Below are 15051 nucleotides of genomic sequence, written 5' to 3'. Positions count from 1 at the left end.
AATTTCGATTGTCAACCGATGTGAAATCCAATGCAAATGCATGTTCATTTTTCCAATTTTTTACGCTTTTGTTCCCGATATTTTACGCCCAATTCGCATTCTCTCCGCGCAGATGAAATATCAAAATGTGATTTTTTGTTTCAAATTGCAATATTCGATTTCTTTTACGTAACAATAAGGTTTATACGGTAGTTTTCGTGTAGCAATGGGTTTTTACGATATTTTTTGTCTGTATTGGCGTTTAGCACACTATAATTAACTTAATTGGTAGACAAATTACGATACAGAATTCCTGAGAGGAAGAGGTGGTTAAAGGAACGACAGATTCGACTTCGATCAATTGCCATACAAAACGATGTACTCGGAGATCAGGTTTTGAAAGGAGGTAGATAGACCAATATAGTTTTACCAGAGAGGTACCACCGTCACGCTTATGTAAAGCCTGAAGACATTTTTGGAATCATTGATGGTGTTTCACCCGCGCTTCAACAGAATAATAAAAAGAAACATGCCACTACAAAACGATCAAAAAGTAATGTGTTCATCCATTACATTTCAATTTACTGTTTATTCACTTTTGATTGAAACATGTTTGGACAGAGATATCGGAATGATTAATGGTACCGAACCAAAAAAATGTGAAGGTTTTGTGCAAGGGGGAATGTTTGAGGGGAACTTACTTACGAGTATAGTAGATTAAGTTCTTTTTATAATAAAGGAATAGCAGACAAACATGCAGTCCGCCATTCTTAACACTGCTGTTATTATACAGTAATAGGTGTGGCAGTGGTGCCGCCGGAGTCTAACCACAGCGGATCCTACTACCTTCATATTGTAACTGATAATTTGTAAGTGCAGTTGTTGCAGCACGCATGCGTGCTACATGCATCATATCGTTTCATATAACACACAAACGCCGTGAAGGGCCATAAACGTAAAAGACATTGTTTAGCCTAATCAACAGAAGTAAATAATAATAGAGAAATTTCACCACAGCAATAATATTAAAAAAACATCAAAATCAACTTTAAGTATGTGTGCGATGATATTTTAAAGTAACATCTGAATCAACCTTAAGCATATGTAAAGAATTTTAAATTCAGGTAAAAGTGATTGAACACATTTCCATATTTCAAATATTCAGACGAATAATAACCGAACCCAATCTGATTTTCTGTGCCGTGCGCTCAGTAGCCCGCGGCCAAATGATATTGAGGTGCTCGTACTCCCTATGTATATATGTACACAAAATATCACTGATGTATTTTCTGACTGCGTCAAAATAATCTTTTTCGATACTCACATGCCTATTTGCACGATATTAAAATAATCTTCGTTTTTTAAACTTTTGGTCTATCTACCTATTATCTACTGCCGCATTGGAATTGAACTGTAATGAACCCCAGATAAGATAAGATTCCTATCTGAGGTCAGCCATAGGTGCGCTACCACTGACAATTAAGCTGGAATAGATTGGAAAAGTATATCTCTCTTACCACACCCCTCAAACCAGAACACCGAAGCGTTTACCACTGTTGCTATTAGGCAGAAATAGGTGTGGCGGTGACGCCGCCGGGTCAAACCTTAGAGGGTTCTACTGCCTTCCACCCTCCGGTTCTACCATCTGACACAAGTTGGATACGAATGCCGCTTCCATCCTTCATTTATAGGGAGAAACTAGCATTAAGACTAATAAAAGCAGCCATACCTTGTGCATTGAACATTATCTTCTTATGCAAGGTTTACAATAAAGTTATTGTAGTTGTTTTTTGATTCGTAAAATAGTCAACGAGTAGCCAAGAGGTCTACTCTGCACTCGTCAACGAAGTTTTGGACTGGTCCGATAGTGAATTTAACAGAACTGTTCGGAGAAACAACTGTTAGTCATTATCTTTTCCGTCGAACATAAAGTCATACAGGGCTAAACTGTCTAATAAGTAACATGCCTCGGGAAATCCGACCCAATAGAAACGGGTATGAAATTTGAACGGGTAAAAAATGCCCGAAACTTCGTGCATAACTACAAATTAAGTAGGTAAGTGTTAAATACCCTTATTCCTCGCCTATAATAGACATCCTTAACTGTACCGAAATATACTCGTAGCTTTGAACGAAACTTCGGAAGAAACAACGGATTAAATATGTTTAAAGTAATTCTCCAGGTTGGAATGACCGAGCAGTCCGCGCTGGCGAACCGCCAGTTGCATTTGCCAGGACTCCATGAGTTTTGTGGTATACGTGTATAAAACGACCTTCTCCTAGGACAAAAAATGTGTGTAGCATCCCTACAAATCGATAAGACTGTTGCCAAGATCAGCCCAACCAAACATCAGACAAAAAATCCAGGCAGAGAAACAAAATGAAAAAAATTTGATGGATTCTTGAACATTCTAGAGTTTTGGTAAGTTTATCAACAAGTCAAAATGTGATCAAATGATTATTCAACCCACTTGTTTTCTTGTATTTTTTTACAACATACAATTTTTATTATTAATTATTATTGAATTAAAACAATTATGCCGAGTTATTTAGTTTTTTAGTAAAAATAATGTATACAAAGATAGCGGTCCGTGTTAAATTATTTAACAATTCCCTGAAAATATTTTAAACCGTTTCCTACTATTTATAAAACGGGCATAATATTAAATTAAAATATCGAATAGATTTAATTTAAAGTTCCTTAGTCTCCGTGCACGACGCACGGAGTTTCCACTGAGTTCAACTGCTGCATAAGTACGTTTGAATTGTAAATATTACAATTTTAAAAAATACATACTAAGCAATAGTACGATATTACAAAGAGTACCTTTGGGCCTGCTAAATTGATTACCCAAGTTTGAATTTAAGGAGATTTTACGTAGAATTCTATACACAAATGAGAAAACAATTTAAAACACCATTCTTCTATTTATAAAATAAAAAAATATTTAAAATTTAAGTATCGAATAGAATTACCTTAAAAAGTTCCTCATAGTCTCACTGGGTCTCCGTGCACGACGCGCGGAGTTTCCATTGCCTTAACAAATGCAATCTACGTTGCGCCGTATGCAAATGCACGTTTTAATTCCTGCTTTAAGTTTCACTGCTGCGCAAGTGTATTTGAATTTTGTTTGACATTTAAATAAATATACGATACTAGGGTGCTGTAAATTACTGCGCCCTTGCTTCATCTGGCCTAGAATTTAAGGCACCTCCGATAATAATTTCGTAGAAGGACCCTACCTTTGAATTTTGTATTTAGTGACCGGTCGAAGTTTAGGTAAGGTAAAAAAATCAATGAAAATATGAGCTATTCTCAACATAATAAAAAATAAATAAAGATTCCTGCATTAAGAATTCAGGAATGCAATAAACATACAAATTACTGACTCGCTGTTAATTTTCTAAGTATATATAGAAGTAATGTTCGCGTCTGTTATAACTCCAATAGCTTAATAACTTTTTACACACACCATACAGTTGTAAAAAGTAAAAACAGTCAGCCGCTACATTTCTAGTGTCAGACAGTCGTGACGCGTCGCTGGCGCGCGGCCAGTGCGGCTGTTGGCGTCAGTCCTACTGTCAATGTACAATGTACACTGTACAGCCCTGCGTGTGAAATGGCAGATTAAGGTGTACATTTCTTTATGTGATTCTTTACGCTTTGTTTGCATAATATATGTACTTGTAAAATACTTTTTTCGGCAAAAATATATACCTACCTATAGTAGCATTTATCTATACCAAACATGTGAGATATTTAAAGATAGTCGAACTTTTCGTCGGCCTGAGAGTAAGAACCTTAGATGGTAACACTATTACACTTATTTGTACCTTATACCAATAAAATGCAGCGTGATTCTACTTTAATATAAATTAGATTTGGTTATTTTGGCTTGTATCTATACTCAATCACATCCTCTCAATAACACAAGTTACACGTAGTTCTGTAACTTTCGCGACATGCGACATGGTTATAAAAAGCAAAAACAGCCAGCCGCTAAATTTCTAGTATCAGACAGTCGTGATGCGTCGCTGGCGCGCGGCCAGTGCAGCTGTTGGCGTCAGTCCTACTGTCAATGTACAATGTACACTCTACAGCCCTGCGTGTGAAATGCCAGTAAATTAAGAAGTAATGTCCATTTCTTTGTTTAAAATAACGTTTGCTACTCGCAGAACTTCACATACGAGAAATTACATACGAACTAAAGATAAGACGCAATTCCTATCCCCACAAATGAATAGATAAAAGCACTAACCTTGCCTCCCAAGTCGATCTGCAGACTTAAATCGTGTCAGGAATGATACGCGCGGCGCTATCACATTGTTGGCTATGCACCTCTTACACACACACAAGGCACACGCGGAAGCATATTTCTCATGAAAATGGCTCATACAACCTTCAGTAACGTAACTTCAGTATAAACTTGTTGAGCGCAAGACGACGACTGGTAGCAAGAAAGGAAAATATTTTTTACTTCTACCCGCCTACAAATTGACAAGGTTGAAGTATTAAATGAGGAAAATATACTAACTTGATTCATTGCTCGAAGTAAGTTTTCAGGGATGGCAATTATTTCCTTATTGACATCAATAAAAAAATCATTGCTACCACTGTAAACTCTTGAATCCTAACCGAGATTGGTTACCTTACAGGAATTTTAAACGAACAACCATCGGTACTTCTCCACATCCATATGAGGCGACTATCTTATTCCTCAGGTTGCAATGCATCAGTTTCACGTAGAATCCCTATTCTATATGAAGTTGACCACAGATATACCTACATGGGCAGAGGTGGTCATGTACCATGTAGGGCTTGTAACGCCTGATGGGTACAAGCCCTAGTTTCCAGAATGAGAGGTCGCTATCCGATGTCGGCTGTACGGTCCCCTTGGACGAAGCTTTAAAGGAGGTTTTTAGTAGGTTGGTTCTCCCTTCAGGAGGTCCCTTCAGGAGTCCCACACGCCCCAGGAACCGTCGTCGCGGCCTGGAAGTGCTTGGATGCATTGTTTCCTGCTCCCTCCGCAAAGGGTTAGCCCAATTTTCCAACTACTGGTCTGAACGCACTAAAAAAAAGAAAAGGTACAAGCTCGGTTACTACACCAACTTTATAACGAGGGTTGCATCCTCATTTCAGTTTTACTTAAATATTCCTTCATAGAAGTTTAAAATAAAACTACAGAAACTAATGCAAATGAAACTACGTGCATATAAGAAGCTCAGTACGATAATAAAGATCTACCCGAGTTAATACACACGTGCCGGGGTAGCTCAGATAATACAAGTTCTTAAAGGTCTATTAAGAAAACGATGAAACTTAAAGAAAGTTTTTAAGTGTTAATCTGCGAATACTCCGTATACCCCGATGTAGTTCCATTTCGCAGTTTCCGTAGCGAAGCTAGTCTTTAGTGCAGCTAAAGTTAGGTGTTTAGTTTTTTAATGTAAATTTTCTTTCGTTATTTTCTACCTAACTTCTCGTATGTGCTAATTATACTTATACGAGTACATTATTTATATTGGTATAAATGTATAATTCTAGGTGTATGTAGTATAAATCTAGGATTATCAGTTACGTAAAGCTTTTTTATTATAATGAATAGAAAACGAGCATTCAGTCCATCTGATGGTGAAAGGCTACTGCCGCCCATGGAAATCTGTAATCGACCCCAGATAAAATAAGATAACTATCTGAGGTTGGCCACAAATGCGCTTCTACTCTTGAGGACTAAGCTGGAACGTCCACTACCACCACTACAAAGCAAACCACCCAAGAGAATAATATAGCAGTACTAAACACTGATGTTATTATGTAGAAATACGTGTAGCGGCGGTGTCGTGTCGTGATGAAACTAAGTAATTAAATCTTACGTAGGTTAACTTTAAATGCAAATACTTCTGATCAATATTAAACTCTTCTTAAAATAAAAATCATTAAGAATAATCAATAATAATGCATGCTATTATCACCATTACCAATAAAGCCTATTCAGATACACTTACATTTGCCCATTATCATTCTAATATGCGTTATTGTAATTTATTATTCAATAACTTATTGTAATAATACCAACAGTATTCATTTGAAATTGGTAATATTGTGTAGCAAATTGAATGTACATTTTCTGGAGGTGCAACGTGCGGCAATATTGCTAGGGAGAGGTCGCTGGACCAACGTAATTGCCCGTGAACCATATACCTCGGACTGAGGGGCTTATATCGATCGATATTATAGAGCGTCTTTCACGTAGAGACACAGATTTTTTGTATTTCATCCTTTATTGATTTATTTATTTGAAATCAATAATTTACATGTATATTTTCTGGAAGTGCAACGTGCGGCAATATTGCAGGGAGAAGTGACTGGAGTAACTTAAATTGATATACCTTGCCACAAGGGCTTACATTGGTTAAAAAGAAACTTTCATCTATAAACTTATTTATTTGAAATTCTTACATTCTAGAAATAAACGTACACGTAGGGTAAAAATTACCGATTCATAATTTTTAATGTAAAACGAGTAATTCTTTACTTAAGTATTTTTTGTTCGTTTAGCATTTTACGTGCCAAGCAGTAGGACAGTGGATTAATGAATACAGTAGGTATATTTATTTAAAGATATTATCAGTTTGAGCGATAAATAAAACGATTGATAATTGATAATTACTCTGTTTCCATGGATCGGAATACCATACCATACCGATAATTGTGCCTTTGTCATGACAAACAATGGGACACATGCTATGGGGACTCTGATGGGATTTCCCCATATGCAAGGGAATTTCCCATAATTACACGTTTGTACCTAAAATGGACATGATAATTGTATCATAGCTAGGTAACTATGAGTGGTATCCAAATTGGATGAAAATTTATTTATTTAATTTATTTATTAATTTGTGTACACAGAGACAACATTAAAGAGCATTAAAAAGGAATATAGTACAGAATTATTTTATAAATACGGCATAAGCTCTGATCATAATTCCAATAAATTATTTAAAAAGAAACTAGAAACCATGCTATTATTATATAATTTATCAAACTAATAAGGTTTATTTGTTGCAAACATCGGGCAGCAACTTTGCCATGAACTTTTTCTGAGACGCTTGATTTCGAAAATCGTTACACTTGATGTTCCTGATATTGGGACAAAATTATTAAAACCGTGTAGTGTCATCTGTTTTCGATCTATTTAAGAGGATTTATAAGGGTTAGAAATTTTGCAAGATTTAGGCCATAGTCACCTCATACAATTGGATTTTTCAAACACTATATCAGTTAGCTAGACTGTTATATAAAAATCGATAGTACCAGAATCCCCTCACTTTCTATTGTGGACATGAGACCTCTGTTGTGCGTGAGGAAATCCGACATTACATGTATGTATGTATACAACGTTTTGTAAGAGGATTATGGTCCCTACCGTCGAGCTTCATGGTTTTCGAAACACGGATTCATTTGTCATAATTTCAGTCTCATAGCACTCGAGATTATGATGTATCGACAGTCCTATTCGTGTTGGTATTTTAGAACATAATACTGCAGAACAAAATGTTTTTAAGAATCAACTCTAACCATACATCTAGTAATCGTCACAAATCCATTACTATCCCACTGAAAGTCACGGGTGTCCTTCAAATTGGAATTTGGTCACAAGAGTGAATTGGTATACTTTACACACTTTAAAGAACCCTTAGGTGAAGGTTTTCTTATGTTTTCCTTCACCAGTAAAGTTAATAACATTTAATTTCTATTACGTATATAACTTCGAAAAATCAGAGGTGAAAACCATGGTATGTATAAGCGAGTATAAGGGGAGGGGGAAATCTGGATCTTTACGAAACCGATTCCTACTTCCGGGAACCAAGGATTCAAACCTCGTACACCCAGATTGGGACTGCCAAATTTACCACTGATGCCTTACATCTAAACAGTTAGTTAATTACTCGGTAACATCTCAACATGCTTCTGAGAACAACGGCTGGATACAGGTCACTGATGCGTACAATGTGTACGGCGATAATTGTTTCCTTTGTCGCAGCAAACAATGTTCTGCTTGCATTGACGTTGATGGGCTTTGGTTCTATAGTGACAATAATAACAACGTTACAGATTTTGAACACCATTTATATTGAATTTGCGCCATATGTATTGCTGATGGGATATTATTGATATTAAGCAAAGTATGTTTGGCAGTAGATTTAATCTTCATTATATCAATTATCAAAAAGCAACATATAAGGCAAGACGAAATAATTCGAATGATTATTATTTGCAATCCAAACAAAGGTTGTTGATGACTGACTGATGGATGATATAACAGACTTAAGATGTTTAAGGGACCGACAGAAGCATTGTTTTTTTTCGTGATCAATACTTTTACGATTGAATAAGCCCAAAAACTTTGAAAACTCAGACTTGCAAGCCGGAGATTCGAACGTGGGACCCAATGATGGAAAGACCAAAGTTCAAACCAAAAGACAATCAATCAATACATACCGTGAGTTAATTACTCCGTAACATCTGAACAACTGTGCATCAGTGGTCTGTGTCCAACTGTGTTGGACACAGACCACTGATGCGTACAATGTGTACGGCGATAATTGTTTCCTTTGTCGCAGCAAACAATGTTCTGCTTGCATTGACGTTGATGGGCTTTGGTTCCATAGTGACAACATTATTCTGACTCTATTCTGTTAACTCCATTTGTGATGAGTTTCCCTGATAATTAATCCATTGATGACATATACTGCGTATTAGAAATCAATTGTCACATGCATCAACAGTGAAGGAAACATCTTGCGGAAATGTGCATACCAATGCGACCTCAGAAAAAAGTTTCAAAGGTACGTAAATCTACTAATTCACATGAAAAGTGCCCTGAAAGAAATGTTTTCTGTTACATATCCCGTCATTTATCGAGGCACACATCTAAAGTTTTAGCCTTGCTGATAATCTTATTGATTGGCAAATACTTGGTCCGATTTATTTAAAACTTTATTATACCATATAAATTGGTACTGAAAGCGAAATTAATGCTAGAAGCATTCTCTACCAGTCTACCTTTGGGTTAAGCAGAAATATATGCAAGGATTTATTACTCCCACAAATTGTAGGTATAACTGAGTTCGTATCATTGGCCTAATTAGGAAAACATTATCTTCATAATCAAGCAAGCATTGGCAAATAACGTCTAATACGACTTACCAACAGCAAGATCAGGATACAAACATTGCAAATATTAAGCTCGTTGTCAACATTGTCAAGATAAGGTATTTTGTGAGAAGTATGGAAAAGCTGATCAAATTCACGGATGAAAGAGAGGGCTCATGCAGATCCGAATACCCACAATTAGAGTTGCAACGGTGTATCGAAATATCGATATAAAATATCGATAAAAACGACCTCAAAATCATAATTATAACTATATCTATATTGAAACATTACCGATACGATATTATTACGTTGAATAAACTCCAAATATCGATATGAAGAACTTAAAATATTTAAGTATTAATACAACAAACATTAATAATATTTTAATTTTATAGACGAACGAGCTTTTGCCCGCGGCTTCGCTCGCGTTACGAAGTAATATTTTCATCCCCTTGGGGGTAGAATTGATCTAAATCCTTTCTTAGCGGATGCCTACGTCATAACATCTACCTGCATGCCAAATTTCAGCCCGATCCGTCCAGTGGTTTGGGCTGTGCGTTGATAGATCACTATGTCAGTCAGTCACTTTTGAGTTATATATATTTAGAAAAGACAAGCTTCTCCTATTTTCATATTTGTGAAGTTTCTGAATTATTTATAACATCGCGTTGATACTTTAATATTATCGATATATCGTTATTTTAGGTGTACGTTATTTACATCGATAATTTCACCAACGTACCTACCCGAAAACAGGCTGAGTACATCTAATCTCGTAATCTGTGCAAAATATTTCACGGTGATGTTTCCATTATGCTTATCCGTGCCCATTATACGACCCCATCTACCTCTAACTGAATAATGTATTGTAAAAGCATCCATCGACCTATCGCTCGTTGGTATCGCCGAAAGCTTTTAAATCTTTTGTATGTAATAGAATCTGCAAACAAGCTTCCTATGTGTTGTTAAGTGACAGTGTTATATGCTGTATTTAAGAGTAGTTTAGTTCGTTTTTTCAAAATGAGAGGGATTAACCTTGGCCTTAGTGCTTAATGCTATCCTGTTAGACTCCAAATTTGTCAGTTTCCTCACGATTTTTTTAAAGGTGTGATAATTAATTTCAAATTCGCACATGCAAAACTTCGAAAATGACGAGGTACAAGCTTAATTTTCAAACCTTGGACAAAGGGAGTGAGGCTGAACTTCAAATCACAATAAATTGCTACGAATATCTTCTTAATAATTCCTTCATTTAAGAATGAAAATCAAAAACAAAATAATTATCTCAAGTATTTAGATTATTAATAACAGTTATTAATAACATTGTTTTGACAATTACTTCTAATATTAGTCAAATTACATCATAACAACAAGACAATATACAGAAGCTATGAAGCTATGTAAATATGTGTAGTTTACCTAGAAGCGTGCAACCAATATGCAGCTTCGTAAATCAGTGTTGTTTAGCTGTCTAATGAAATTCACGTACGCTTGAGAATCCCGCGGGCTATTGGAATAGCTGTCATCATAATTAAACGAGGTGCAGCCGAGAGGAATTCAGGAAATGTTGGCAGGGTACTGACCATACGTCAAGTTTGTTTAACAACCTCTTCTTAACGTATTGGAGAAAATTTCGGCTCAGTTGCAGATATAAAGAAAATAAGCTAAGTAGTAGGTATGTGTTGCTTCAAAAATAGGTAAAGACTTAGGAAGTTGTGGGTAGTTCAAGTAATAACAGCTTTATAAATCAATGTTGTTTAGTTATCTTACCAAATTCACGTACGCTTGAGAATCCCGCGGGCTATTGGAATAGCTGTCATCATAATTAAACGAGGTGCAGCCGGGAGGAATTCAGGAAATATTGGCAGGGTACTGACCATATGTCAAGTTATCTGAACGACCACTTCTTAATTTATTGGAGATAACTTTTACTCAGTTGATATATACAACTGAAATAAAATAATTCATGTTCATAGGTATGTGTTACTGCAACAATAGGTATAGACGTGCAGTAGTAATAACAGCTTTATAAATCAATATTGTTTAGATGTCTAACCAAATAATGCAAGTGCGCTTGAAAATCCCGCGGACTTTCACCTACTTGTCTTCAAAATGAGATGCAGCCTCATAAATGAAACATTTATATAAATGACCGAACAAAAATGGTACCGTTCTTTTTAATTTTACTGGAATGGAATGATTGTCAGCGAATTACTACAAAAATATTTTACTTAAACATTTACTATAAAATCTCATAATTAACTTTACCACTAAATAAAACTCAGTAATTCCCATTTAAACCATCATTCGCAGTAAAATGGTCGAATCGTCGAAAAAAATACATTCCAATGAATTTAATTACATTGAATTAACTGCGTTAAGTCATGTGTTAAAAACCACTGAACGATATACTGATGTGAATTAACGGAGAAACCCAATTCAGCATTTGCCAACTAACCACAATTTTATTAACTCACAATACAGGAGTCCACAAATTGCATATTTAAATAAACTACATAAACCGGATTATTTTCGAAATGATTACAACAACAATAAACGTTTAAACACATTTGGTAACAGCTTAAATATTTTTATGTAACCACAATTCGAATGGCATGCAAAATTAAATTATATTATTAGTGAAACGAATGTCGTAAAAGAATTTAAATAACAGTGAAAGCCAAATTTCAAAAGTCAATATTATAAATCGAAATATTAAAAACACAGTGAATCAAATTCGAAGTATTTTCTTTCTATACACCATGAAACTTTCCTTTCTTCTTGAAGTATTATTTCAAGTGTTCTGATAAAACCTGACATTATTTCAGAAGGTTATTAACCTTGTGGCGGTTTAGTGTCTTCATTATAATAAAGGTCGTTAACTAACCATTAACTAGCCAACATTATTAATGTTTCAATATCGTGGCTATCCCCGGCTATGCGGTCAAATATTACATGGCGAATTCCGAATAAAATATAGAGAATTGATAATGCAACTGTTGACTATATTTGTATATTTTTCGTTAGATTTAGAGACTTCACAATCCTTTGAATGTAGATTCCCTCACCATATTTTTGTTCATAATTACAAAACTTCAGACCTCCAGCGAAGAGGCTAAATAATCATAATAAAAATCACTCTACTATCACTGCATACGTATCATTCGATTTAGATATACTAAAGCGCAATAGCTACTTTTACAATCTTTAACTAGGTAGATTTTAGTTCCGTCTGTCTTTAACAGGCCTGAAAAAGCAAGTGTATGATTTACAAGGACATTCGAGGATGTCATAAAACAGTCCCCTGTCAACGACAAGCCGCGGGGCAATCGCGTGGTGATGCTTGACAAATATTTGCGTGCAGTAACTAGATGGTTCCCAATATGCCGCAGGATTTATCTATAAAATCCCTTTTGATGTTCATTGAAAATATTTATCAAGCCTATCAAATATTTGAAAAATAATTTCTAGGAGTCAACCAAAATCAGTAACTTAGCAGCTATAACTAGTATATAGTTCTATCCTTTTTATCTCGACCGAAAAAAGCCTGCCCATAATTTACAATGGCATCCACTTTCAAGAACGTCATAAAACAGTCCCCTGTCAACGTCAAGCCGCGGCGCAATCGTGTGGTAATGCTCGACAAATATTTGGGGCCAGTAGCTAGATGGTTCCCAATATGCCCAGGGATTTATTTATGAAACGAGTTCGCTTTGACGCTGATTGAAGTGTTAGAGGAAATATGGGAAGCGATTTTCGACGATATAAGATTGTTTCGCTAGAACATTGCAAGTAGCCGTGTGGCTACATATATTGTTGTATTAGAAGTAAAGTATATACAAAAGTACAAGGCAAAGAGAATAATACCTATTTAAGAATAAAATCAGTCCCTTGTACGATACAAGCCACGAGGCGGTCGATTATTTACGCTCGATAGGTATTGAAAGCGTTATAGGTTAAAAATGACGTGGAATTTATTTATTTAACTAGAATCTCTTTAATGATGATTGAAGCGTTACACGATTGGAACAAAATGTATTCGTAAGAAATGATTTGGGTAAGTAAGAGTATTTCTTTCGAATCGTTATGTCCTAATGATCGCAAGTCTGAATCTTTTTCAGCCAACTTTATTGTAGTTGTTTCCCACGCACATTTCTAATTAGCAATACAAATACTTTGTTGGTTTATCTTTATAAACCAACAAGATCGCCTCAAATAAGTATGCCACCCTTACCAAACCTTGCAACCAAAAAACACAAGCGCTTAGCACTGTTGTTATTTAGCGAAAATAAGTGTGGTGGTGGTGCCTCCGGAGTCGAACTTCAAAGGGTTGAAGCTTTTAATTTGAGTTATATTATTATGTGATATTTTTTTATAATATAGGAGTAGCAGACGACCTGATGATAGGTGGCTACTGCCGCCCACAGGCATCTGTAATCAACCCCAAATAGGATTAAATTCCTACCTGAGGTTGGTCACAGATGCGCCGCAACCTATGATGACTAAGCTGGAAAGCCTCGGAAAATTATAACTCCCTTTCAACCACAACACAGCAGCGCTTAAGACTGCTGTTATTAGGTAGAAATACTATATGCCACAACATTCAACTCACCTCGAGTTCTGAAGTATTATGCAACAACGTGGCCTTTGTACAATATACGCTCTATTGTATTTTCGATATTGCTGAAATAGAATGACTATAGCTTGAAGCGAAATTGGAAACTTGCCCTATCTGAGTGACAGTTCGACCGAGCCTGACATACTACGGTAATCTTGCCCGAGGTCATAGTATTTACATTGATATGTGTGAATGTGTGACAGTTGATGTTACAATGTATACAAGATCCCTCAAAACTAAATTCTATCTGGTCGAGTGATTTAACGTCGCAAAATTACTATATACTTTACGTATTTTGAAGAAAAAGAATGGTTCACCTATTTCTAGCATGATGTAGTCTTACCTTACAGTAAAAGAGTGTGAATGCCGGTTGAGATAGATATGAGGATACCCAGTTAGTCCTCAGGACCGACAATGTGATCGGCTTTTGGTAAACTTCCTGTTCTTTACGGAGTTGTTAGGAAGAAACACTTTGCAATCTAACTTTGTCCTCAGAGGTATTTGTGGCCAATCTTAAGTAAGACTTCAATCCTGTGATTGGACACATGTTCATAGACAATAGCTAGTTACCATTAAGTATTACATGCTCACAATATTATACAGTAATACATCTATGTCTACTTCTATAACAAAAAACAGATCCTGAAATCATTTTGACTTAACACTTTTATGCATTTGTAGCGCAAATCGAACACTCCACTTAATATTTAATACTAAACACTCGTTTATCAGGAAATCTTTCGTTGTCGTTTCATCATTGTCCAAACTAGTCGAAGACGCATCTTGGCGCCATACGTCAAGTTTGACGTTTATCCAATATTGTACGTGCCGCGGCGACTCGATCTAATCTGCTATCGACTGCCACAGCCTGGATACGGACACGGATGGCATATTATTTACAGTGTCGTGTTTGTGCATAAACGAAGTAGACAAGTAGACTCCTAAAACCTTATCTTAATAGATAATTGACTGTTCTACCTCTGAAGGAAACTGTTAACTTAGAAATCTTCATTTTTATTATTATAGCAGGAAGAAATTAGGATGCAACTTGCATCAGGTTATGTGGTCGCTGCCGTGTCATCACTATCATTTATTAATAGTCTCTAACAGAAGAAATATCTCACTAAGGTCGATCATACATATCTTGCTTCTCTTGAGTACTACTTAGTTCTTGTCTTTGCCTTACCACAGCTTTTAATTCAGAACACAGCCGTTTTACTCTACTACGATAAAACTTTGACTGGGAGAAAATGCTATTTAGCATTATTGACCTACATTGTTTTTAACATGGTCA

This window comes from Epargyreus clarus, unplaced genomic scaffold, assembly GCF_041222505.1.
Source record: "Epargyreus clarus isolate Ecla_fem2 unplaced genomic scaffold, WU_Ecla_fem_2.2 ptg000009l, whole genome shotgun sequence".
Lineage (NCBI taxonomy): Eukaryota > Metazoa > Arthropoda > Insecta > Lepidoptera > Hesperiidae > Epargyreus > Epargyreus clarus.
This window is presented reverse-complemented; position numbering follows the sequence as displayed.